This window comes from Microtus oregoni, unplaced genomic scaffold (assembly GCF_018167655.1).
Source record: "Microtus oregoni isolate MIOR12 unplaced genomic scaffold, Mior012 000024F_ref0000369, whole genome shotgun sequence".
Classification (NCBI taxonomy): Eukaryota; Metazoa; Chordata; class Mammalia; order Rodentia; family Cricetidae; genus Microtus; species Microtus oregoni.
Window position 1 is genome coordinate 31073897 of NW_024543083.1, and position 24600 is coordinate 31098496.

Genomic DNA, 24600 nt, shown 5'->3' on the forward strand with positions numbered 1-24600 from the left:
CAAATCTTTTATTCAGTAACTGTCAGATTTACTTTTATTTTTACAGATATGCGTGGAGAAAGTACATGGTAGCTCATTGATGAGTGAATATTTTTGCATCTTCCATTCTTCCCAGACTCACCCAACCAGCTCTCTAGTCATGATTTTTCTTTTCTTAACCTCTCTTTTGTTGTCTTGTTTCTTATTACCTGTGTCCAAATAAATCCAATTCTTTGAGTTTTTAGTCATACATCTCTTCTCCCAAACATATATTTCTTTTCTCAAAGTTAATTAATGCTTATCTATTCCTTATCTTATGTTCTATTGTGGTTATCAATGTCTCTACCTTCTTTTGAGACAATAACTTTGAACGGGAAAGGTACCTTATATATAATGAGATCTAATGTATGTGCTTTATCAAATGAAAAACAGTGGAATTGCCAAATACTATAATCATTAGTCTGAATGGATTACAGCTATTATCTTCTTTTCTTTTTCAGAGAAACCATCTGTATATTTACCGTAGCAGGCTAGATTATACTGAAATCATAATTACTTCTCAAATATTTGTGCCTTGAGGCATCGATAGATTGTTTTTAGTTAGTAGTTTGATATCTAACATAGGGCAGAAGGGAATTCTGCTCTACTTTGCAACTTAGGGCAGTGTTTCATTAAGAAAAGTTTCCATTACCTGTAAATTTAAATTTATAAAAAAAAACCCATATAAAAATCCTTGCCCTTCTCAGAAGCAACACATATATCCTATCCTTCTACGTGATTGGCTGTAATTAGTCCAAATGGCCCAGCTAAAGAGTGTTGGAAGGAATGAGGAAGTACATGGCTATTTGGAGGACTCCGTTTATCACCAGATTAACTAACTCTTACCTTTACATGGGAAGCATGGCATATGCTTTCATACAGAAAACATTTTTTGTCATGTGAAGCCCATAAAAACTAACAAGTTAAAGTTTATATTTTGAAATCATAGAAATAATTAGCATGCAGAATAATTAGTTCAGCTAATTCCTTCATTTGAACAAAAGAATATCTGAAGTTAAAATTGAGGGATTTATCAGTTTTTCTCATGTGAACGTGTACTCTATTTTCTCATCACTTTCTTACTTTTCATTTATTTATTAAGTACTGCTTTTCTTAACATTTACAGATAAGCAGAATTTTAGAATATTAACATTTTCTTCAGTTAATGATTATAACAAATATACTTATTAAATATTTTTCTTTATTAGATACTGAATCATAAAATTTATTATTTCATATTATATATATATATGTATCTCAAACACATTATATATATTTTCACCAAGAATTTTAGAATGGTATTCTGCAGTAGATCTAGTGTGAATCATCTAATTTTATATACATTAATACAAAAATTGAAGTTACAATGGAATGATAACTTTCCCAAATCCTTCTCTGGTGGCGGTGGTTGAGGCAAAGCTCAGGCCTCCAGAAACATAGAAAAGAAATCAACTTTTGAGCCTTACCTTCTATCAAAAGGTAGGATTTCATCCTCATTATATCTATACTCAGGAAGTGCGACTGAACTGCAAGCCGCTTTTTAAGGCACTAATTACAGCTTGGTTTGGCCTTTAACTTGCTGAATTTTATGGAACATTTTATTTTAAAGACTGTAAGATAGATTCTAAAATGAAAAGGAAGATATCTAGGGCTTTCTACTTAAGAAATTATCCCTCAGATTCATCCCAGCAGCAAAATCTGGTTGGAATTCATCAGAGGTAAATAGGAAATTATTCATGTGGCAAAGGGCTCTCATGAGGGCCTTCTATCTTAAACTATGAAGGCCAGGGAGTTATATCAAAAACCATACACCGGAAGTCTTCTTTCAGTCCTATTTCTATGAGAGCTACATAATTAGTCTAGTGCCGTTCAACTATCTGAGAAATTCTCAGAAACTGAGGGTGAGTAAGAAGAAATAATAAGTGAACCAGATAGAGAAGAAAAATTAATGATGCTTCATTGAAGAATATTGTTCTGGCCATGCAGAAAACTGTGTTTCCTAGTGGAAACATCCAACAGGGCTTCCAATGAAAATCATTATCTTAGTTTCTCAGGGAAATATTCATTAATTTCATTTAGTGTTAATTGGAATGTGCTATTTCTTTGTCTTTAACCAACGTGTCTTCTATTTTGAGCTGAGTAACTATTTTAGTTTTGTGACTATTTGTATTATATCTCCATGCAAGTTTAAGGCTAAAAAGGGAAACATGTCTTGGCTCATGGATCTTAAGTGCCATTTTTTGACATAAAATAATACAAAAATATCCTTGGGTTCTCAGCATGAAGTCACATGATACATGAAGTCACCTTAAGTAGTTTATTTTTACTATTTCATCTTTAGGCTAAGTCATTTAAAGAGCTGTATTACAGTTTAAAGACACCGACTAAGTGAAAGGAAATACTGCATATTTGTATTAAAATACTTCATGTAGCTACTACATAGCTGAGACTATTGGCTTGAACTATGACACCATAGACTAGAGAAAGTACTGGCTACAGGAATATGTCATCTGTTGCTTTTAAAAGCACATAGATTGTAGTTCTTGGGAGCATCAAAAACCTCACCTGCTGGGGAAATGTCAGGGGTGTCTGCTATAGCACAGCATACAGAGTTGCTGCAAAGACCAAATTCTATTATATAACACCACCTTAGGATTACAGTAATGTGATATGTATCACATGAAATAGCATGGTTAAAACTACCTCCCATAATTCTATGCTAAATTTGCTTTTCGAGAATTTTTTAAGTTTAGGAAGTATTGAAAGCATAATACCCCAAATGAATTCTGGACAAAACATTGCTTTTACCATAAGGAAGGAAAGCTGTTTTATCCCAAATAATTCTTAAGCATTTTTTTTTGTATGATAAACCAAAAACCCTCAACATTTTTGTTCCCAAAACTGAGTTTCTGTATCTCATGTTATAGAATTCTATCCATTCTTTTGATTTTTAAAATTATTATGGTGATATATATACTCATAAAACAATATAATTATCTGGATGACTTTTTATGAAAAATGTTGTGATGGTTATAGAAGCTATAGCAGGTATTAGTATTAAATGTTTTATATTTTTTTCTGTATCTTGTGGAATAAATATATAAACTGCTCAGGATTATGAATATCAGCTTTTACCCCTTTTTTGTTAAAAGGAGGCAACTCTCTTCATTCACATGTTATTGGAATTTAGTATGGAGATAAAGATACAACTTTCCTTGAAAATATTTGAGATGACTGAATGTTTTCACAAGATATTGCAGAGGTGTATTGACCCTTTAATGTTCTCTTTCTGTTGTCATGGAAATAGATTTTCAAGTAGGTTTATCTGCTGTGCTTTGCTTTTTATAGACTAATTTCAAGATGGTTTTGAACAAGCATTCTAAGCCTTCAAATAAAAATACCAAACTTTACCATTTTTTTAAAATTTTTCTCCCAATAGGACTTTTAAAACCCTAGAGATTGGGAGTTTTAATATCCATTAATGTACATTTGAAAAATCTTTTAAATTATTGGCTCAAAAAGCAAAGATGCTTTTTTAAAATAAAGGTGGTAAAAACAATATCCAATTCCAATTTTCAGTTTTTTAAAAATATTTAACTCTTTGTTTAATATTGGTAATATAAAATCAATTAATTCATGAACAAATTTTGAAACACAAACATTATTTTATATTTTTGTAAAGAAGATAACTTGCAGCTCAATCTTATGAAAGTATTTTTTCAAATGAGGTTCCTTTGTTTCAGATAATTCATTTGTTGGTCAATTTTACTTAAGATTAGTCAGCACATGTCCACTTGGCACACAAACACATCACCATTAGCCACAACCTTCCCTCTCTGATTTATCTCGAATATCTCATGTTAAAACATAAATAACTTTAAAAGTCCCACCGCTTTCAAACACATCAACATTTCAGTCTCTTCAAAACATGCAATTTTTTAAAATCCTAAAAGTTCAAAGTCTTTCAGCTGTGGGCTCCTGTAAAAATCAAAATTAAAATTAAATACTTTCCTCCTTCAAGAGGGAAGAACCAGGGAGTAGTCATAAGCAAACCAAAGCAAAACCAGACTCCAATGGTGTAAACACAATATCCAACGTCAGATATATGCTCACTGTCTTCTGGGTTCCTCCAAGGGGCTTGTTGGGTCCTTGGCTCTGCCTCAGCAGCACAAACAGCTTGTCTTCTAAGCTCTAGCTGGCTCCAATCCATTGCTCCCATTGCTCTTGGTGGTGGTCCCACTGTACTGGCATCTCCAGAACTGTTGGGTTCATCTGCTATAATTTGGCTAAGTGTTTACCAATAATCTCTCACAAGCTCTCTCCTTGGTGTCAAGCACCAACTGCTACTGACTCTGCCCTTTGACCAACAGTCTATCCTGGCCTCTCACAGAGCCAAGCCTCAGCTGCTCTCCACAACCCTTTTATTCTTTCAAAACCACCTGCCTGACCCTTAAGTTACCAAGTTTGACCACCAGCATGAGGCACGACCTTGGCCACCCCTGGAACACAGCTTCTTAGTGCTGACTCTCAGAAGACACATCCCAGAAGATTTCACCTCAATAGTGTCAGTCCCTTCATAATCACCACTAAATTCTTTGCTCCCACCAACTAACATTGAGTATCCCAACAAAGCAAAGGTTTTGCTTTTACCAGTTATGGTATCTTGTTCAATGCAGTTGATTCTACCACTCAAGCTAACCAGAAGAACATAATCTTAAATCAAAATAACAGTCCTGAGAGTCTTTAAACTTTTCTTTGAAACGTCACAAGCCAAGCCTCCATCTTCTACACTTCTTTGAAATTCTTACAAGTTTTCACAGCACATCCCACTGAGCTTTCAAGACTTAATGTAATTTCTAGCCAAAAGTTCAAAAGTTCCGCAGTCCTCTCAAAAACATGGTCAGGTCTGTCACAGCAATACATCACAAAATTAGTACCTACTTGTCTTAGTTAGGGTCTCTGTTGCTGCAACTAAATATCACGATCAGAACAGAAGTTGTGGCGGAAGGGGTTTATTTGATTTATACTTTCATATTGCTGTTCATCATCAAGAAAATCAAGGCAGGAACTCAAACAGGGCAGTAAGCTTCAGGCAGGAGTTGTTGCAGAAGCTGTGGACAGATGATGCTTACTGGCTTGCTCCCCATGTCTTGCTAAACCTGCTTTCTTATAGAACCCAGGAATGCCAGCCTAGTGTTGGCACTGCCCACATCGTTTTAATTACTATATAAACCACTGATGTGGTGAGATGGTTCAGTGGTTATTCTTCATCAGGATCCCCGTTGGATACCCAACATCCACTTGGCAGCTAACCACGATCTTCAACTCAGGCCCACAGTATCTGTCACCATCTTCTCGCCCCTGTGTGCATGCAAAGACATACATGCAGAAAAAGCACCCATACATATATGATAGAAATAAAATATCCAAAGAAGATGATATGTGGGACTGGAAATAATTTAGTAGTTAAGAGCACCTGCTGCTCTTGCAGAGGACCCTTTTTCATGGCAACTCACAAACACCTCTAACTCCGATTCTAGGGGTTTTGGGGTCCTTTTCTGACCCCCATAGGCATATATAGACATGTTGTGCACTTATACACAAGTACACAAATATATACACACATTAAAATATAAAATAGAAGGTGTGTGTTGTCCCCTGGCAGCTATATTCTCCAAGGGAGTCAAGTGTTTTTGTGAAAGTTATCATACAGAAGCTAGGAGTTAAGAAAGTAAACCTCCACCGTGCTACAAAATTGACTACTAATCACTTAAATGGGTCTCAGTGAATGATACCCTCACATGCTGTTTACATGTTGGTATGCTCCAAAGGTGCAACCCTATACCTGTGGCTTACCAGAACAGAGACACCTGGCTCTGCTCACAAGCACTCAAGACAATGTGACCTAATTCTGTGACCCTACCTTCACCAGCCAGGAACACATACTGGAGAGTCATATAAGAGGGGATAACTAATTCCTAGTGAGTGACAGGAAACAAGAAGAGCGGGGTTACCATCGCCTGAATTCAGGGCTTTTGATCTAGTTTGCAACCTAAAGATTACAGAGAAATGCAAGCAATTCATCTTTATGTTTCCTTATCCTAATCTATCTTTGGGAGAGACATGTAATGTAAAATACTCAGAGTTTCAATAAAATAAAGAAGGGATTTTTGCCTTAATAGTAATGATGGCAATACTGATTCCATTGATTCTAATTTGTATTTTAATTATCACTTTCTATGGTGGGTCCTTCCAGGTCTTGCTAGTGTAATCTTAAAAAAAAAAAAAACTGCTTTTTTTTTTTTCTTTCCTTGTTTTAAATTCCTGTTAAGGGAACCGTGGACAGGTGAGGGGATGCTCATAGTTTAATCCATTCTTTTCTGGATTAGAAACACAATGGGGGCATTGTGTATATAACTGTGCTGTGTAAGTTTACGGTACACCCTCAATAGAAAAGCAGTAGGGAAGGGGAAAGCAATCCGGGAAGGTCAGCACCCGAACATTGCACATTTACTAGCATACTGCATCCCTGTGTAGGAGTGCTCAGCTTTCTGCATCCTTTCTCACTTAAAGATTTTTTTCTAACCACCCTAGCAAATAAACAAGCTAAGAATAAAACAAACTAAAAACAGCACTTGAGCAATTCTAAGGGTGGCAAAGTCTTTTGTCCTTCAGAAGTGACAGCTAGCCCTTCCCCTGTGCTGGGCTGGATGCCAGAATTGAGACATCGGGGATATTCTATCGTAGGTTTCTGCTTTACTTTGTGAAGACCGGGCTCTTATTTTCGGATTCGAGTTCTGGCAAATAAAGAGTTGAGCAAAGCTCAACACATCCTTTCCAGAGAGTTGGCGTCAGTGTCTCTGGCAGCTCTAGGTGTCCACTGTAGCCGCAGAAGGTCTGGTTTCACATGCCCCTGGGAGGAAAGCAGCACAGATCTCGGGAGGGTCAGGTGCTCCGAAGCACACCAGCTCCAGCCAGCAGGACTAGCGATTCTGAAGCACACAAGCCCCATCCCTTGCTGCTCAACCATTTCTCTAGAAGGTTGTTTACAGCTCAAATATTCCTCTAGAAGGAGCTTGAAGTCCTTTCACACCATTGCCTCGTTTATAAGTCATGGTACTATGTTTGAATCCTGATGGCCAAAGTAAGACCTTATGAACTTAATCTTGTCTATCATTCTTCCTTTCTTAGACCTGACAACTGCCTGTTTGTTTACTGATGGGTGTAGCGATTTCAGGTGCTCACAAGGGACAAAAATTAGTTTGGGATAATCAAACAGAAAAAAGTCTGGAAAGTCCCTACTGTGACTTCGTATGATTCACATATCCAGGCACACAGCTTGATGTATTTGGTCCCTCAATTTTCTTATTTGATAAATAGAAAATGATAAATCTCAGTTTCTCTAAAATAGAAATTCCATGGGAAATAGTGGAAAACTCAGTTAAGGCTGATGAAAATTACAAAGTTTTTGCACCTCGATAAGCTTCTCCACCAACGCATCAAACCAAATTAGACCAAACCAAACCAAATTAGAAAAAGCCCAGATTAAATGGATAAAACTCTCTCTAGCTCTCTAGAGAAGAGACTGGAAAGAAAGACTGGAAACCACATGTCTTCTGAAAGGCAGTTTAAATACCCTGTGGGAGTGTTCTTGAGTGTCTCTCGGGGAGGGGTCATTTGACAGGCTTTCTGAGATGTGGTAGAGTTTGGAAAGAGATGCGGGAGAGGGCTTGGGGTGGAACTTACAGCAGTACATCCAGACTCTGGGTATATGGATGCCAGGGATGGGGGTGAAGCTTCCACCTGAATAAAAATTCATCTGTATGTTTATACATTCTTATTTCAAAGGGAATTATCATTGAATAGATACAAAAACATGAAAAACTGAGGATTGTTCTACAGATGGATTAAGGATGACTCAAAATCAAACAGCATATACAGAGTACATTAATATAGCGGTTCTGAATGTTTGAATAGAGTTTCCTCTGCAGTTAGAAATTGAGGTGGGGGGAGAACCAAGCCCAAGGTTTACTGGACATGCTGCTTCTCTCATTTGTCAGTTTTTGATTGGTTCTTAATTTATTCTTCTGCGTTGTTTTTCTTATTATTTGTTTTCTTTATTTAATTCTGTTCTGCTCACAACTCCTGCAAGATTCTTTATTCATTCTAAAACTTTTTAATCCAAATTGCTGTGATTATCACCTTTTCTCATTTGGTGAAAGTCTATCCCACAGAGGCATTTATCATTGCTTATCAAAGTTTTATCCTCTCTTCAACATAAAGAGCAGCATTAGCCGTTCTAATGCTGCTTTGAAGTATGGCTATCGAAGGGAAAAGCTGTCGGCAATGGCATTTCTCAGAAGAGTTCTGGAATACGAACTGCACTATTACTGTATGAAATTATCAGAAGTTCAGAGCCTTCCTCAGCATTTTGGGGGACAGGCATGTTGTGACAATGTCCTTCTCTGACTGTCCACTTTGTGAATGTGCATTAAGAAAAATCTCTCAATTTGGTTTTTCAGTCTTGTTAGGTTTGCATTTCTTTCTATTACAACGAAAGAGCTGTTTACACTAATACATTTTAGATATGTTGTATATGACTTAAAATGTAAAAGAACAGAAATGTTTACATGAATTTTAGAATCATGCAATAGAGATCAAGGCACAAAACGATCCAATTATATAGTCTCTATTAAGTACATTAAAATACTATAGGAAAATAACAATACATTTTAATTTTTTCCTTACTGATATGATTATTACTGTTTCCTTCTGTCAAGACTTAAAAAGAATATATGTTGCCGGAGTAAAAAATCCTTTGTTTATTTCTGTGTCTTACTAATGAGCACAAGTTCCGATGCATATTAAGAGGCATATCAATAGTGTTGAAGAGAAATAGTATACTATCTTGAGTAAAATTTTCAGAATAACAATTTTATGTTACATTATACAGTGTAATGCTGTATTACATGTCCCTTGTTGCTGGGTTCTCTGGCAGAAAAAAAAGTGGGGAAGGAAGGTAGAACTGAATCCACCAGACAGACTCTCCCTGGGGTTGACTGGAATGATGAGTGTTGCAGCGATGGTGAGTGTCGCGACTCAGCCCTCCCAGGGCACCAGGGAGAAACATACCCACTGAGTGGGGAGTCTGTCAAAACAGGATCTAGTTTAATGGTATCAGCAGGGACTTATATAGGGTTGTGATGGGGGTGAAGAAGCCAGGAATGGGTGAAGGCAGAGCAGGGAACAAGGGCCAATAATATTTTGCCACATTAGAGGTAGCTGAGCTTAGGTAGGTCTAGGTTGGGTAGCCAGAGACAGGTCTCCAAACTCTAGCTAGGCTTAAGAAATTACATAGGCCTCATGCCAACTCAAGTTAGGCTCAGGAAATTACACTGGGCCTCATATTTGGGCCTCCGGAGACCCAACACCTTGTCTTTATAAAAAAGCAATAACTTTCTCCTTTGTTGTCAGATAATTAATTTGAGATCAAAATAGTATTTTCTTTTTTGCTTGTTTTATTTCTATTTAAATATAATTTACCATAATACTATTTTTATACATTTATACAATGTATTTTGATCATATCTATCCTACAACTCCACTTCTGACTCCAAATCCTCTTGTAATACCGCCAGTCCTCTCAACTTTGTGTCCTCCAAAATTACTATTTTGTAGTAGATTCTAACTTATCCAATTACTGTTGCTCATATACACACAGGCAAGCTGATGTATAGTCAGCCTAACAGTGGCCATCCCCTCCAAACAAAAATGACTCTCTCTTCCAGCCATCAGCAACTGCCAATAACTCCTTTCTGGAGTAAGACTTACTGAGTTCCTCCCCAAACCATGCTGGACTTTTGGACAGTTTGATCTTGTATAAATCTTTTGCAGGTATCAACACCTACTAGGAATTGATGAGAGCAATAGACATGTCATGACCAGAAGACAAAGTTTCACTTTTACATTCTTTCTAGCTCCTTTTATTAAGCTGTAGCTGGGCTTTCAATTTCAAATGCTTGTAAAAATCAAGATTGGAAACTTAATTTGGTTTAATCTCATTTTGTTTCTTGGTTGCTTAATGAACTGCTGAGTTTTTTGATAAAGTGACTAGAAAGATGGGAAAGCTCTCTTTTAAGGTGGGAAAAGGTGGTGGAGAAACAAGTCCTTGATAATCAGAGGAAAGATCATGGCATCACCAAGCCAACCATCAATGAGCAAACAACTAGGTTTAGAAAAGTAAAAAGAATTAAGGTGTTACAAGAAAGAGGGCTTGCTTGTTTTTCCCAACCTCCTGGCTAGCTTACACCTGAAATAATCATATAAAAACTGTATTAATAAAAACACTGCTTGGCCATTAGCTCTAACTTCTTATTGGCTAATTCTTACATAATAGTTTAACCCATTTCTATCAATCTGTGTATTACCACGAGGTCATGGCCTACCAGAAAAGTTTCAGCACATCTACCTCTGGCCCGGATGAATGGCAGATTCATGGCATCTCTCTGACTCTGCTTTTTTCCTTCCAGAATTCAGTTCTGTCTTCTCCGCCTACCTAAGTTCTGCCTTATCAGCTAGGTCAAGACAGTTTCTTTATTCATTAACCATGAAAGCAACACACAAACAAAAGGAACTTCTACACTGGGGCCAAACTGTTGCAGGGAGAGGGGGCCCTTTGTTTGACCCGGCCACCTGGCTAGCTTATATCCAAAATAATCACACAGAAACTGTATTCATTAAAAGACTGCTTGGCTCATTAGCTCTAGTTTTTTATTGTCTAATTTTTACATCTTAATTTATTAATTAATTTCTATTAATCTGTGTATTGTCACTTGACTGTGGCTTACCAGTAAGATTCTAACCAACGTCAGTCTCAGACAGAAGATCCATGGCTTCTCTTTGACTCTGCTTTCTTCTTCCCAGAATTCAGTTCTGTCTTCTCCACCTATCTAAGTTCTGCCCTATCAGCTAGGCCAAGGCAGCTTCTTTATTCATTGACCAATGAAAGCAACACACAAACAAAAGAACTCCTATACCATTAAGGTGGTAAGTCATGCCCTGAAAAGTTCAAAGGTCACCCATGAACTTTGAAAGGGCTCTATGAAAACAATGATATAAATATATATATAAAATTGCAGAGAATTTCCCAAGAGTGTAGAAGAATAAAAAGGGAAGATAGTAAGTCCAATTAACACATATGTATTTTGCAAAACTTACAAAGATATTTATTTCCTGACATCTGTCTCAATTGGGTATTTTAAATTTCAATTTAATTTTAATTAAGGAATTTGTATTTGATTCACTGGGCCTTGGTAAAAAATAAATTGCCTTTTACGGTCAGACATCAAATAACTTATATCTTGAGATGTAACCCTAATGTTTTAACTTTTAATTTTAAAAATTATGTCCAAAAGTTGTTACCACAAACACAGGACAACCATATAAAGAGATCTTTAATTTTACTTTATAATTAATTTTTGTTCTCTTCTCTTTTGTGTATGCTACATTTATTCAAAATTGATGGAAGCTATTGACCCTAGAGTCTTGATCTGAATCTCAGTTCTGAAACTTATTAACAATCTCAGAAAAGTTATTCCACTTTCAACACAATGAAAAATGAATTAATGTCACAACAACCTAACAGAGTTCTGTGGGGGATTAACTATGAGATAAAACATGTTATGTTTTTAGACTGTTCCACTCCACATCTATACTGAGTGAGGTAACCCAGACCTAGAAAGACAAATATAATATCTTTACACTCAAAAGTGACTTTTAGACATAAAGCAAAGAAAAACCACCCTACACTCCACAACCTCAGAGAATCTAGACAACAAAGAGGACCCTAAGAGAGACATGCATGGATCTACATAGGAAGGAGAAAAAGACAGTATCTCCTGAGTAAACTAGGAGCTTTGGGACACGAGAGAGGGTAGAAGAGGAGGTGAAGGAAGGAAGGGGAGCAGAAAAATATGTATAGCTCAATAAAAACAAAATAAAAAATTGAACAATATAATGATTTGTATCATAAATAACATCTTCATCATCATCAAATTTTCTATCTTATGATCTAAATAGTTATACGCATTTATAAGTAACATTTATATATTTACATATATAACAAATATGATTAAATAAATATGCCCGTGCTTTATGCTTAGTTAGGATCAGACAGTGATTAAACACCACCTCAGAAACATACAATAAATTTTAAAGTTAGCTTGTTTCATTTTTTCCTGTTAGAAATCATTAAGTATCTGTAACTAAGAACTACTTGAAGTTGCCAACCTGTCATAAATAATATAAAGTACATTCTTAAAATGTTTAATACATGTCAGTAATTAAAAAAATCCATTTTTTTTCTCTCTGAGACATGGTTTCTCTATGTAGCATTGGCTCTGGTGGAACTCACTCTGAATACCAGATTGGCCTCAGACTTACAGAGATCCACCTGCCTCTGCCTCCCGAGTACCGGGACTAAGGGCACATACCACCATTGCCCCAAAATCTAAGTCTTCTTGTTTTTGAGTTTTAAATTTATTTTAATATAGAGTTCATGTGTGTGTGTGTGTGTGTGTGTGTGTGTGTGTGTGTGTGTGTTAGACCAGGTAGTTCTTGAATGCCTGTCATATTCCTGAGTGATGGAACTATAGTTATGCAACTTTGTGTCTGGTCAATCTTTATGAGTTATTCTGTTGTTCTAATAATTACTGTGTTTGTTACTGCTTTGAACTGTTGTTTTACCTGAGCATTCTAAGAATCATCGTCAGGTCTAGGGTTTAGAAATGTAATAGAAACAAATAGGTTCTAAATTTAATGCAGAATAAGCATTTTGTTGACTCTAATTAAAAATGCAACTTAATGATATCAATAATTTATAAAAATAGCTTTCTTGTAGTAGGTGTTTTATTTATAAGGGGCAAAATAATTTTTCAAGAAATAATAATTATCATGTAACATGCGGGCTGGCTTGTGGGGTTTCTGTCCTGCCCTGTTCCCCCAGCCAGCAAGTCCCCAAAAAAATCACACAGAGAGTCTACATTAGGTTATAAACTGATTGACCCATTAACTCAGTCTTTTTATTAGCTCTTGTAGCTTATATTAACCTATTATTTTAATCTATGTTAGGGACATGGCTCGGTACCTTTCACAGTGAGGTAAGTCACATGTTGCTTCTTCAGTGGTCTGGGCTGGACTGAAGGAAGAGCTTCCTTCTTCCCAGAATACTCCTGTTCTCATTGCCCCACCTTTAGTTCCTTTCTGGTTGACCTGTCTATACTTCCTGCCTGGCCAATCAGCGTTTATTCAAAGCATGATTGACAAAATACACACAATTCTCCCACACCATCTTGTCTTGATACAACAAAAATGTGATTGGTATCTGCTTAGTTTTCTAAAAATGAAGTTTTTTAAATGAAGTAAGGTCACAAAGGCTTCCAAAAATATACTATGTTTCAGTGTTTCTCTACTAAATCGTGGAAACAGTTTACAATGTTGATAACATTCACATATGTTTGATGTGATTTATTAGCAGACTGTACTAAATATTCTTCCACTGTCAAATAACACAAGACAATTATACTGTGTGAACAAATTTGTTTAAGAAAACTTAAGGCATAAAAAGTATAGAGTTGATGCAGAAATTGAAAAACCAAAACTCTCTACCTGTCTTATGCAAATATACTGTCTGTTGAGAAAATAATTTCAGACTGGTTTATGGAGAGAAAAAAAACTTATTTATAGATAATATGTTATTACTTTTACAAAAACAATTCACTTAATGAGTCAGGGAAACATAAATTGTTTTAAACATTAGTCTCTCATTACCTGAGGTTTCTCTATTATCTTTCCTTAAATATCTCCAAAGGGGTTTAAATCAAAGACATTGACAACACTTTTGAGATTTGAAAAAGGAATCCGAGCTATTAAATGCCACCCATGGTCATGTTCACACCTGTGTGAGCACTTGATCCTCAACAAATCACCTTTGAATAAGCTTCCTTTTTTCTTTACAAATGAGAGCCTGAAGGGAAAAGAGGTTGCAGAGAATGTGCAGGGCTGGCTTGCAAAGCTATCATTTGAACTCTGCTGTATCTGAATTCCTGTCTTTTAACCAGAGCGTAGAGAATGGTTGAAAGCCTCCTAAGTGAGGAAAATAATCTAACCAATTGCTCCACAAGCCTGTTGATGTAGCCAAATGTATTTGCAGTCATTTTACTTCAAAGTACTTAGTGCTATAGCCGTAGCACAGGCTTATGAACCAGACTACTGGAATTCTCATGCAAGCTCTGCCATTTTTGCCCATCTGTTTTCTCTTCTGTAAGTTCAGGATGATACACTATATAGACTCAAAGATACTAAAAATACTAAGAACTGTGATAGTCACATAGTAGTACTTAGTTAATGATTTCTATTATTATGGACAATTACAGTTGTGTTTTTATGTACATGATATACTTCTTCATATTTAACTACAGTTATATAATTATAATTGTTTATAAACATAATATCATTTTATATATTTTGTTATGAGTCTTTGTGAAATGATATGGCATATGAAGCATAAAATTAGATATTATATAAAAACCTGAGGGCAGTACCTAGCATCTTGTATGACTGTCTTAAGAAGATGGACACACATCAATATATTCATTCTTTTAGGAAGAAGAGATAAAATTTCCTTGATTACAGTTATATAATGTGCTAGGAATACACATTCTTATATAACAGAGTACCTTAAATGTTGCTTTTGATAATAAAAATCAGTATTAGAATTGAGTCTAATGAGCTCTCTCTGTTCCTGTACTTCCTGAATTGTGCATATGGGTATGCCTATTGTAAGACATGTTTATTAGTAAGAAACTCAGGGAGTTCTATTGAGCCATGAGAGACTTGTTTGGATTTGCTCTAACTTGGCATTCTGAATCTTACTCAGCAAGGAGTATGTTTTGCTTGCCTTTTCTGTAAACTGCTCATAGATGGCTAGTCATTATCAGCTTCTAATATTCATTTCTACACATTTACTATCCTTTGTTTTAGACATAATCAAAAGTCAACAAATGTTTTAACCACTCTGTTACTAACTCCAAATTGTTGAACAGTCATCAGATAGATATACTGAACACATAACAGTTTATGATGGAAAGTATGGATACTTTCAAATCACAAAGTCCTGAATTAAAATCTTTATCATGCCATGCTTATGTATGGATATGCTGCCATGTACGCATAATTCCCCCAGCCTCCCCCCCACACACATACATATGAGTTAGAGATGAAATTCTGTATTAATTGATACCCCATGGGTCCTCTAAGCCCCAGGATGTAGCTTGTTGACTATATAATTTGAAGACAGGTACAGTAATCTACGCCTTTTCTTTAATTGAAACTTTGAGAATCTTGAAAGAAATTGGGAAATGTTCCGACTTTTTCTATTTCACAATAGCTTGAGGTGTAATTGGTGCTGGTTCCTCCTTGAATATCTGGTAGACTTTCTGATTTTAGTGAAATTGTGTTGAGTTCCTTCTGTTTAAGTTGATCTTGCCTGTGTCCTTGCTGTAAACTGGCTTTATCATGTTTAGGTGTGTTCCTTGTATCCCTAATCTCTCTAGGATTTTGACTACGAATGGCTGTTACATTTTGTCAAAAGCCTTTAATGTATCTATTGGGATAATTGAGTGGTTCTGGTCTTTCAGTTTGTTTATATGGTGGATTACATTTATTAATTTACATATGTTGAGCCATCCCTGAAACTCTGGGATGAAGCATACTTGATCATGGTGGATCCTCTTTTTTATATGTTCTTGGATTTTATTTGCAAGTGTTTTATTGAGTATTTTTGTATCTATGTTCATAAAGCAAATTGGTTTGCAATTTTCTCTATTGAGTCTTTATTTGGTTTGGATAGCAGGGAAATTGTGACCCTGTGAAATGAATTTGGCAATGTTTCTACTGTTTCTGTATTGTGGAATAATTAGAGAAATATTGGTGTCATTTCTTCCTTGAAAAGCTGGTAAAATTCTGCACTAAAACCATCTGACCCTTGGCTTTTTTTGTGTATGGAGGCTTTGGGAGACTCTTGATGACCGCTTCTATTTCACTAGTGCAGTGGTTTTCCTCAAAGAACTTTTTTTTTTCATTAATTCTTTGTATTGGATTTTGTTTATCTGATTCTACTCTATTGATTTCCCCAGAGTTGGATTAGTTGTCATCTGTTTCTTCTGGGTATGAGTCCTTTTTGTCCCAGACCTTTCAGGCATGCTGCTAAGTTTCTAATGTGAAATCATACCACATTTTTTATTGTGTAGGCACTTAGTGCTATGAACTTGCCTCTTAGAACAGCCTTCATTGTGTTCCATAATTTCGATATATTGTATATTCATTTTTCTTCAATTCTAGAAAGTCTTTAATTATTTTTTCATTTCTGTTTTGACAAATTTTTCATTCAGTAATGAGTTGTTTAGTTTCCACAAGTTTGTAAGCATTCCGTTGTTTTGTTGTTATTAGAACTAAGCTTTAATTCATTGTGGTAATATAGTACCCAGTGTATTGTTTCAATTTTCTTGTATCTGTTATGACTTGACCTATTATGTGGTCAGTTATGGAGAATGTTCCATCAGGTGCTAATAAAGTATATTCTTTTGTGTCTGGGTGAAATGTTCTATAAATATCCATCGATCCATTTGGCTTATAATGTCAGTTATCTCTGGCATTTTCTTGTTTAATTTTTGTTTGGTTGACCTGTCTGTTGGTAACCATGAACTATCAGTATGTAATGACCAATAGGTGATTCAGGCCGTAGTAATGATTCTTTTATGAACTTGGATGCCCTTGTCACTTTAGAAAATAATAGTAATAGGTTGTCTACGAGGACTTATGACCTGTCTAATCATACATTTGGAACAGTAATGTGCCAGCTATGTGTCTCATCATGTAGAGAGAGCTATAAATTTAATCAGAAATTAGTTTGTTTCTCCACAAGGTTTGGGCCAGCACTGTATTGGCGGCATGTCTCATCAGTCTTTTTCTCTCAGTGTTTAGGTTGAATAGGCTGTTGCTTCTTTTTCTCCTCTCCTCAAGAAACATGTATAGCATACTCAGAAGCTATGAAAACTAGTCATATAAGGATGAAGCTTCTAGCCCTGTACCAGATTGATTTCTCCATGCCCTACGATTCCAGTATATGTTATCTTTTTCAGCAATAAGGCTTTAATTGTCATGTTCTGGAGGGTCACCCAGAGGATTATCAATAGCATGTAATATCTGGAGTCTGTGGAATGTCATTGGTCAACAACTCCAAAATAGCTAAGGCATTCATTCCCAGAAATGGAATTTTTATTTGCTATCCTCTGGTGTTTAGTAAGGGTATTGGTACCTCACTATAAAATAACTACATTTAAATATTTTAATATATGTATATAAATGATTTTAGGAAGCTTCTACTGTTAAGTTTCCATATGACTTTTTAAAGACAGTCTTTATTGATTACAAAATCTAAGGTAACTATCTTAATACTCAAAATGATTTTTAATGTATTATTCTGATTTATTTTATCATTTTACATAGCGGAGCCCCATATTTACATTCCTTCCCATCCCTATTATGTCATAAAATTTATAAAAATAGTTATATTGCTGATATCACATATTTTCAGTGACTTGTCTCAGAACATAGGTTAACTGTGGGCAATGATAAGCTCTCAATACATGGCTGATAAATCAATTGCTAAAAAATATGCACATGCAGAATTACCTTAAATACCTTATATTTCCTTTAAAATAAATAATAATATTTGTCAGTTCTGTTTAATATTTCAGGTTTAGACCAATGTCCTTTCAATGATAAAATTCTACAGTTTATCATAATACAGTAAGTATCATTATGTGCTAAATCCTATGAGGTAACACTCATTTTTTCTTTAAGAAATGCTTTAACAAAATTTAAATTTACTATATACAAATGTATATTTTAAATATACATATATTTCTAAAAATGCATTGGAGAATGTTTGAGAGATATATAAGAGAAATACCACTCCATATGTACTTTGTAATTTACATTAGTTTCCTATTCATTACCTTTAAATATTTTAGGTTGTTAAACATAAATGTCATTTAAATATTTATTTATAGCATGTAGGAATTGGTTAGTTAACTTCATATTAAGTTTCTGTCATTTAGTCATTGCTGAGTCATTGCTGAATATAAAAGACTTCTAATGAAACTTAAAATGCTTACAGTTACAGAGTTTGGAAGATAATTTTCTTTTCTGAACTTCAGGCTTAACACTTAGAAGAAATACTAAATGCTTTCAGGTTTGTAAATACAATTAGTGAAACATAATATGTATCTAACATGATCACAAGGGAACCACATGCACACATAAGAAGAGCTAACCAGAAAACTGAACTTCTCACAGTAAGTTCCGGCTCACTTCATGAGCTGTGAGGGAGAGACGATTGCATCCCATAGCTTCTGCTCTCAATTAGAGGCAAGGGAAATGAATATCACGCACACTGAAGTATTAAATATTGATACAATGTGCGATGCCTGCCACATAACAGCTGTAGACAGATGATATTGAAATTCAGGCTACAGAATGGAGGGAGGAATAAATCATGTCTTCCTTAGCATTTGTGAAATTAAATGCTAAAAACAGCTTTGCATTTTATCTAGGACAACTGTTGTGGGATGTTTATCGGTGACTTGAGTATGCTGCTGAACGCTATGAAGAGCTGTTGCAAGCTGATGGATTGTGTCATTGTTGTAAACCCGGGATGGAGTTTAGCAGTGTTCTGCAAGGTTCATCAAAGCTAATAGTGCACAAAGAGCAAAGAAACTTTTCCTACTAGAAATATGTGTAGTCTTTGAATTTTTTAGTGCTTTGATCTTCCTGAAGTTATGAACTATCAAATGTCTATCTAAATAGACTACATGTTGCACCAACAATAAAACTTTCTTGAAGAAACACAGAAAATGTTGTCTAGCTATTTCTAGTACATTCAGGACTTGGCCACTTGCGTTTCCCACTTAGTGCAGAACAGATCACAATGGAAGATTTCTTGATGAATAATAGCAACCCTGCAAATGCGTGCACACATTGGAATAGTTTGGATATGCTTTGCTTCTCTCAAAAGTCAATGTATGACAGGCTTAGTCCCCACTGTAGTGAGCACTGTGTGTGTTTATTATTGTTGAAACATGAACAGTAGAACTTAAAAAACGTAATAAGTTCTTGAGGAAAAAAATCTTTAAAAGTGATTATGCATTTTGGAAGTGGGTTAGATCTTGAAGGACTGAATTACCTAATAAAGGAGGTTGTTACAGAATGAGCCTATGTTTGGTCTTTCTGTACTTCCTCCTGAAGGCTCTGCACTGCTCACATTATGTGATGGTATTTGCACTTTTGTGAGAAAGCCTAGTACTCTCTTTAGAGGTGGCCTCCAGAGCTTGGAGTTTAAAACCTCTGAACTTGTGGACACAATGAACAGTTTCCTTTATTGTTAGCCTCATATATTTTTATAACAACATTAAATGGAGGTTTTATATACACATATTTATACATACATATACGCAAATGCATATGCACACATGGGGAAATTGTGATACACACATACATTAAAATGGTATTTAAAAACATTTATCTCAGGAGAAAGGATTGATTATTCACTCTGTCTTTTGAAAAAATTCCAGTAATTTAGTCAGAAGTTCAGATATTGTCATCGAGGACAAATTGAAGGATGAGGAAAGTAGCCAATCTGTTATCTGTTTTCTTATTAGATAAGAATTTCTAGGTTACAGAATGTTCTAGTTGAACTGTAAGAGCACACCTCAACACACGTTTTCATTCACAAAAGAACTCGCTGTCTAAGACATAAACAATATCAAAATGTTCATGGTAAAGCTGAGAAACTTGAATCTTAATCTTCCTCATCACTTTTTCTGCATCATACAGTATGGTCAGTTTTGTGGAGGCTCTCTCCTACCATCTGCATCTAAGCATCTAAGACCTAAGGCAGAGATCTGAAGTCACTCCTCATCAATTTAGAGGGCATAACAGGCTTCTAGCTTTCTGCAAAGTTCATTCTCTCCTCCTTCTTTCTTCGTCCCTTCCCTCTCCTCTGCTTCTCCTTCCAACCATCTATATTCCTCTATCTCCTGTCTCTCCCTTTCAGCCTTTCCCCTCCCTCTCTCTTTCTCTTTTTCTTTCCCTCTACTACCTTTTTCTTCTCTCCCCATTCTTCTCTCTCCTTCTATATCAGTTCCCTATCTCTCCATCTCCCTGTCTTCTCTCCACCTTTCTCTTTGGATTATTTCATTACTGAAATACTCATATGCGGTTGTCATATGCATTTTCCAATGGATATCTACGGCCGGGATTTCTAAACCATCAAACTATGATTAGAATGAATGAAGCAATATTTTATTCATTTGTCAGATAAGCTATATCCTTGTTATATTGCCATCAGCATAACATCAAGAATTTACTAAAAATAACAAAGCGCTTGTATAAAAATGCCTTACTACTGGGTAGTTAACTAATGAATGAATTAACTACTTGTAGGACTGTCCTTCTTTCTCCATAATAACACCCACTCATTTCTTTTTCTTTAATCTAGAATCAGTCTGTGAAAGAAAACATGCAATTTCTTTCTTGCATTTAGCTTCTTTTTAACTCACCTGATAATATCCAGTTCTAACCATTTCCCTACAGAAAAGTTAGATTTTCACCTACGTATGTTTCTACTATATTTTTTGAAAATTCAGAATTGCTAAAGGAAGGCATTGTTTTCTAATATTTTGGGAACATATAAAATAGAAACTATATAGAAATTTTAGAGTTCGTGCCAATTTTTTATTGTGCAAATGCATTGATATTCACAAGTGATTCTATTTTAAAATGGCCTCTTTAGGCTGGAGTGCCATCATTACATTATTTTTCTCCTAATCAGTGCTTATGAAATTATAGTTTTCCCATTGTATAGAATCATGTCAAACAGCATCTTTCTGTTTCGTTTTTGTTTTACTACTTAGTCGTGAAATTTTTGCATTGTTCTGCCATCAACACTTCAAAAAGATATTTGTTACATACAAACATGACATTTTCTCTGAGATTTGCTGTAAGAGATGTTCAAATTTCAGAGTATTTAGTAGAAAATGAAAAAAAATTAAGAAAGTGTATTTTAAATTATTAAGTACATTCTCTTATGCATTTATTATTTATTCATCAATTTCTATGTATTGAATACTTGTTATATTCTTGAATAGTGAGTAGTGTAATAGTTATCACAGTGCTTACAAGATAGAAGCAAGTATCAACTATGCATGTAAACTGTGATCTTTCAAAAATGATAACTCTAAAGCATGATCTAATGAGTACTAAAGAATACCTTTGCTGTAAGCCAGCGAAACTTTTCGTGGTGATAATCTTCTAGTTTAGGTATAATATATGAGCAATGCTGGAGACCCATGGTTGCTAGAGAAAAGATTTTAGGAAGAAATAACATTTAGCCTATAAGAAATTAGAAGGTGATTATATAAAGGAATTTTGTCAGGGAATGGTTTGCTGGAGATGTAGATTTCTACAAATTGTATTTTCCCAAAAAGGATGTTGGACTTTTCCTAAAAACACTGGGAAACAAGTAGCCAGCTGTAAATAGGCTCTAGTACTTTTATCAGCGGGTTGTGGGAAACTCCATGAAAGTGCAGTATTAATGAATTTGAAAGACAAAATTGTGGTTTGAAAGTGCTTAAGGACAAGATTAAATTAGGAAGAGCATACTACCCAAGATTAAGGTCATTTCTTTTTTCTTTTATTTCTGAGCTTATTATTCTTTTACATTACTTTATACGTATGCATTTTCATTAATTATTTCTTTTATTGAAATAGATTTTTTTCCTACAATATATTCTGGTAAAGGTAATTTCTTAAGGGTAAAAGCTAATATGCTTCCAGTTGTGGCCTTAGATTAAAGTCTTCTAAGGCACAGAAGACTATTCTGTGAATATTCATCTCTTTCATTACTTTTGAAATAAAACTAGAATCAAAATTCATCTCAAAAGTGAGTTATTCAGTGTAAGCCTTCTGGGAACCTTTGGGAGATGATGCCCAAAAAATAGTAAAGGAAGGTTTCCCCAAGTGGCAATATGGTAGTACATTATATGTGATCCAAAGCATATTTCTATTTCTGAGCTATTTTTCATATTCAATTTGAAAAGTCTAGAATTACTTTTTCTTTCTTTATCCCACCTACCCCTTTCCTGGTTAATGCTATTTTCTTTATTAGAAAATCTGTATTTTAATCAAGCCACATTAAACAGAACCTTCTAAGAGACAGTAAAAGTTCCCTGAAGAGTTCCCAAATGGGTTATCCAATACCAAGTGGTCAATCCTGAAATCATATGCATACAATGCTATATGTACTGAGAAGGTTGTTATATATTTATGATAATAAACATACAATAATTGAATAGATACTGTAAATTTGCGAGACAGAGAATGCGTGAGAGAGAAGTAGAGAAAGTGAGGGAGAGAGCAAGGGGTGCATTGGAAGCGCTGGAGGGAAGAAAAGGAAGGGAGAAAATGATATAAATATACATTAAGTTTGGCAGGACCAAGAACCTCCCCATTTCATTAAGCCTGAGCAAGGCATTCCACCATAGGGAATTGGTTTTGAAAAGCTCACTCATGCACCAGGGATAGATTGGTCCTACTGCCAGGAGCCTCTCAGTCCAAGCTTCATCACTGTCTCTCACATATAAAGGGCCTAGTTTGGACCCATGGAGGCTTCACAACTAGAGTTCATAAGTTTCCATGAGCTTGGTTCTGCTGTTTCTGTAGATTTTCCCATCATGATCTTGACCTCCGTTTGCTTATATATTCCCTCCTCCCGCTATTTGATTGGATACCCGGAGCTTGGTTGTGGATCTCTGCATCTGGTTCTATTAGTTACTGGATAAAGGCTGTATGGTGATAGTTGGAGTATTCGCCAATTTGATTACAGGGGAAAGTCAGTTAAGGCACCCTCTTCACTATTGCTAGGAGTCTTAGCTGGGCTCTTCCTTGTGGATTCTTGGCAATTTCCCTAGCACCAGGTTTCTCCATAACCCCATAGTGGCTCTATCAATATCTCTCTTTCATTGCTCTCTCACTCTGCCTGTCTCCCCGCTTCACCATCTAGTTCTGTCATGTTCTCACCTTCCATCCCTTCCCTTTTACTGCATGCCCCCTCGCCCCAGGTTACCCAGGAGATCCCATTTAATTCCCCTTCCCCGGTATTCTATGTGTCCCTCTTAGGGTTTTCCTTGTTCCTAGCTTCTCTGGAGCTACATCAGTGCTTCTAACCTCTGAGCTATCTCTCCAGTTCAGCAAATATTTTTTTAATGTTTTCTATTTCTTTATTTTTAATTCTGTCCTCTTTTTATTTCTCTACATGTGTGGCTAAAAAGTTGGTATGAACTGAGGTGATTTTTAAAGAACCCTGAAGACACCTGTAAAGTAGAAATGTAGAGCAGTTCTAAAAACATTGGAGTATTAGACAAAGAATTGGCTGATAATGTGTGTTCTAAGAGTTTCTTCTTCATCTACTATCTCAGACCCTGAATGTGCTTGAGTAGCAGAAGTATCTTCCAACTGACAGGGGAAAAATAATTCTCTCTCGGTTTTCCTTAAGTAACACACTTGGAAGTGTTTTAAAGATTATAAAAACCTGTAAAATATAAGGTAGTGTAGGTGTTACTGTTAATCATTTGCTTCACTGACTCTTTCTGTGTCGTGAGGTGAATAAAGCTAATAAGCAAGCATGGAGGCTCCATTCTGTTCTGTCTGTATGCCAGGATATGTCAGCTGGGATGGCTTGAAACAGAGAGACTGCTATGATTTAGCTGCTCTGATATCCCTTATGGGTTCTCTCTCAATCTTCCTTGAATAAGCAACTGTCCCCAAATTCTTGAATGCATATATATATATATATATATATATATATATATTTATGTGTGTGTGTGTGTACTATGTTACATATAAATAATTTATATATATTCAGAGAGAGGAGGTTAGAGGTTTTTAATCACAGTTACCTTTGGATTAAATTCATTTGACAAAAAGAATAGAAATAACAATTAATTATTAGAGCGAGGTAGTCCTTCATTTATGTAAATGAACTGGAGTGTTGTCTGATCATTTTTCTTTGGAATGGGTTACTCTTTTAATTGAGAGGGCTGTGTGCAGCATGCTGCTGACATGCTTTAAAAACCTTTGTGAAAGTTTTCTTATAACGCAAGAAGTATATGATATGAATCATGAAGGCATACATATTTCCATTAAGGGCAAGAGCTTATTCATCTCTGTGTGTGCTTCCCCATGTTTGTTTGTTCTGAGATGAACACAGGCAAGAGAGTCTTCATTTATCCTCCAGTACAGCTTGATAGAGCCCTGACACTGTTCATTTTCTCCCTGTGCCTTTTGTGGAGTATTGAGACTCTGGTTGTGTCCTGTCACTCAATAGGTTGAGCACGATTACTAATTTCTTGTCAGACTGCACCATTATGATTTGCATTCCAAATCAGAGTGCAGATTCCCATTACA

At 35.6% G+C, this 24600-nt stretch overlaps 1 protein-coding gene across 1 annotated transcript in view; it reads left to right on the forward strand.

Moving 5' to 3' along the window:
* Window positions 1-24600, forward strand: part of Gpm6a (glycoprotein M6A) — a 231469-nt gene that overhangs the window by 109677 nt on the left and 97192 nt on the right. The gene's annotated exons all lie outside the window — the stretch shown is intronic.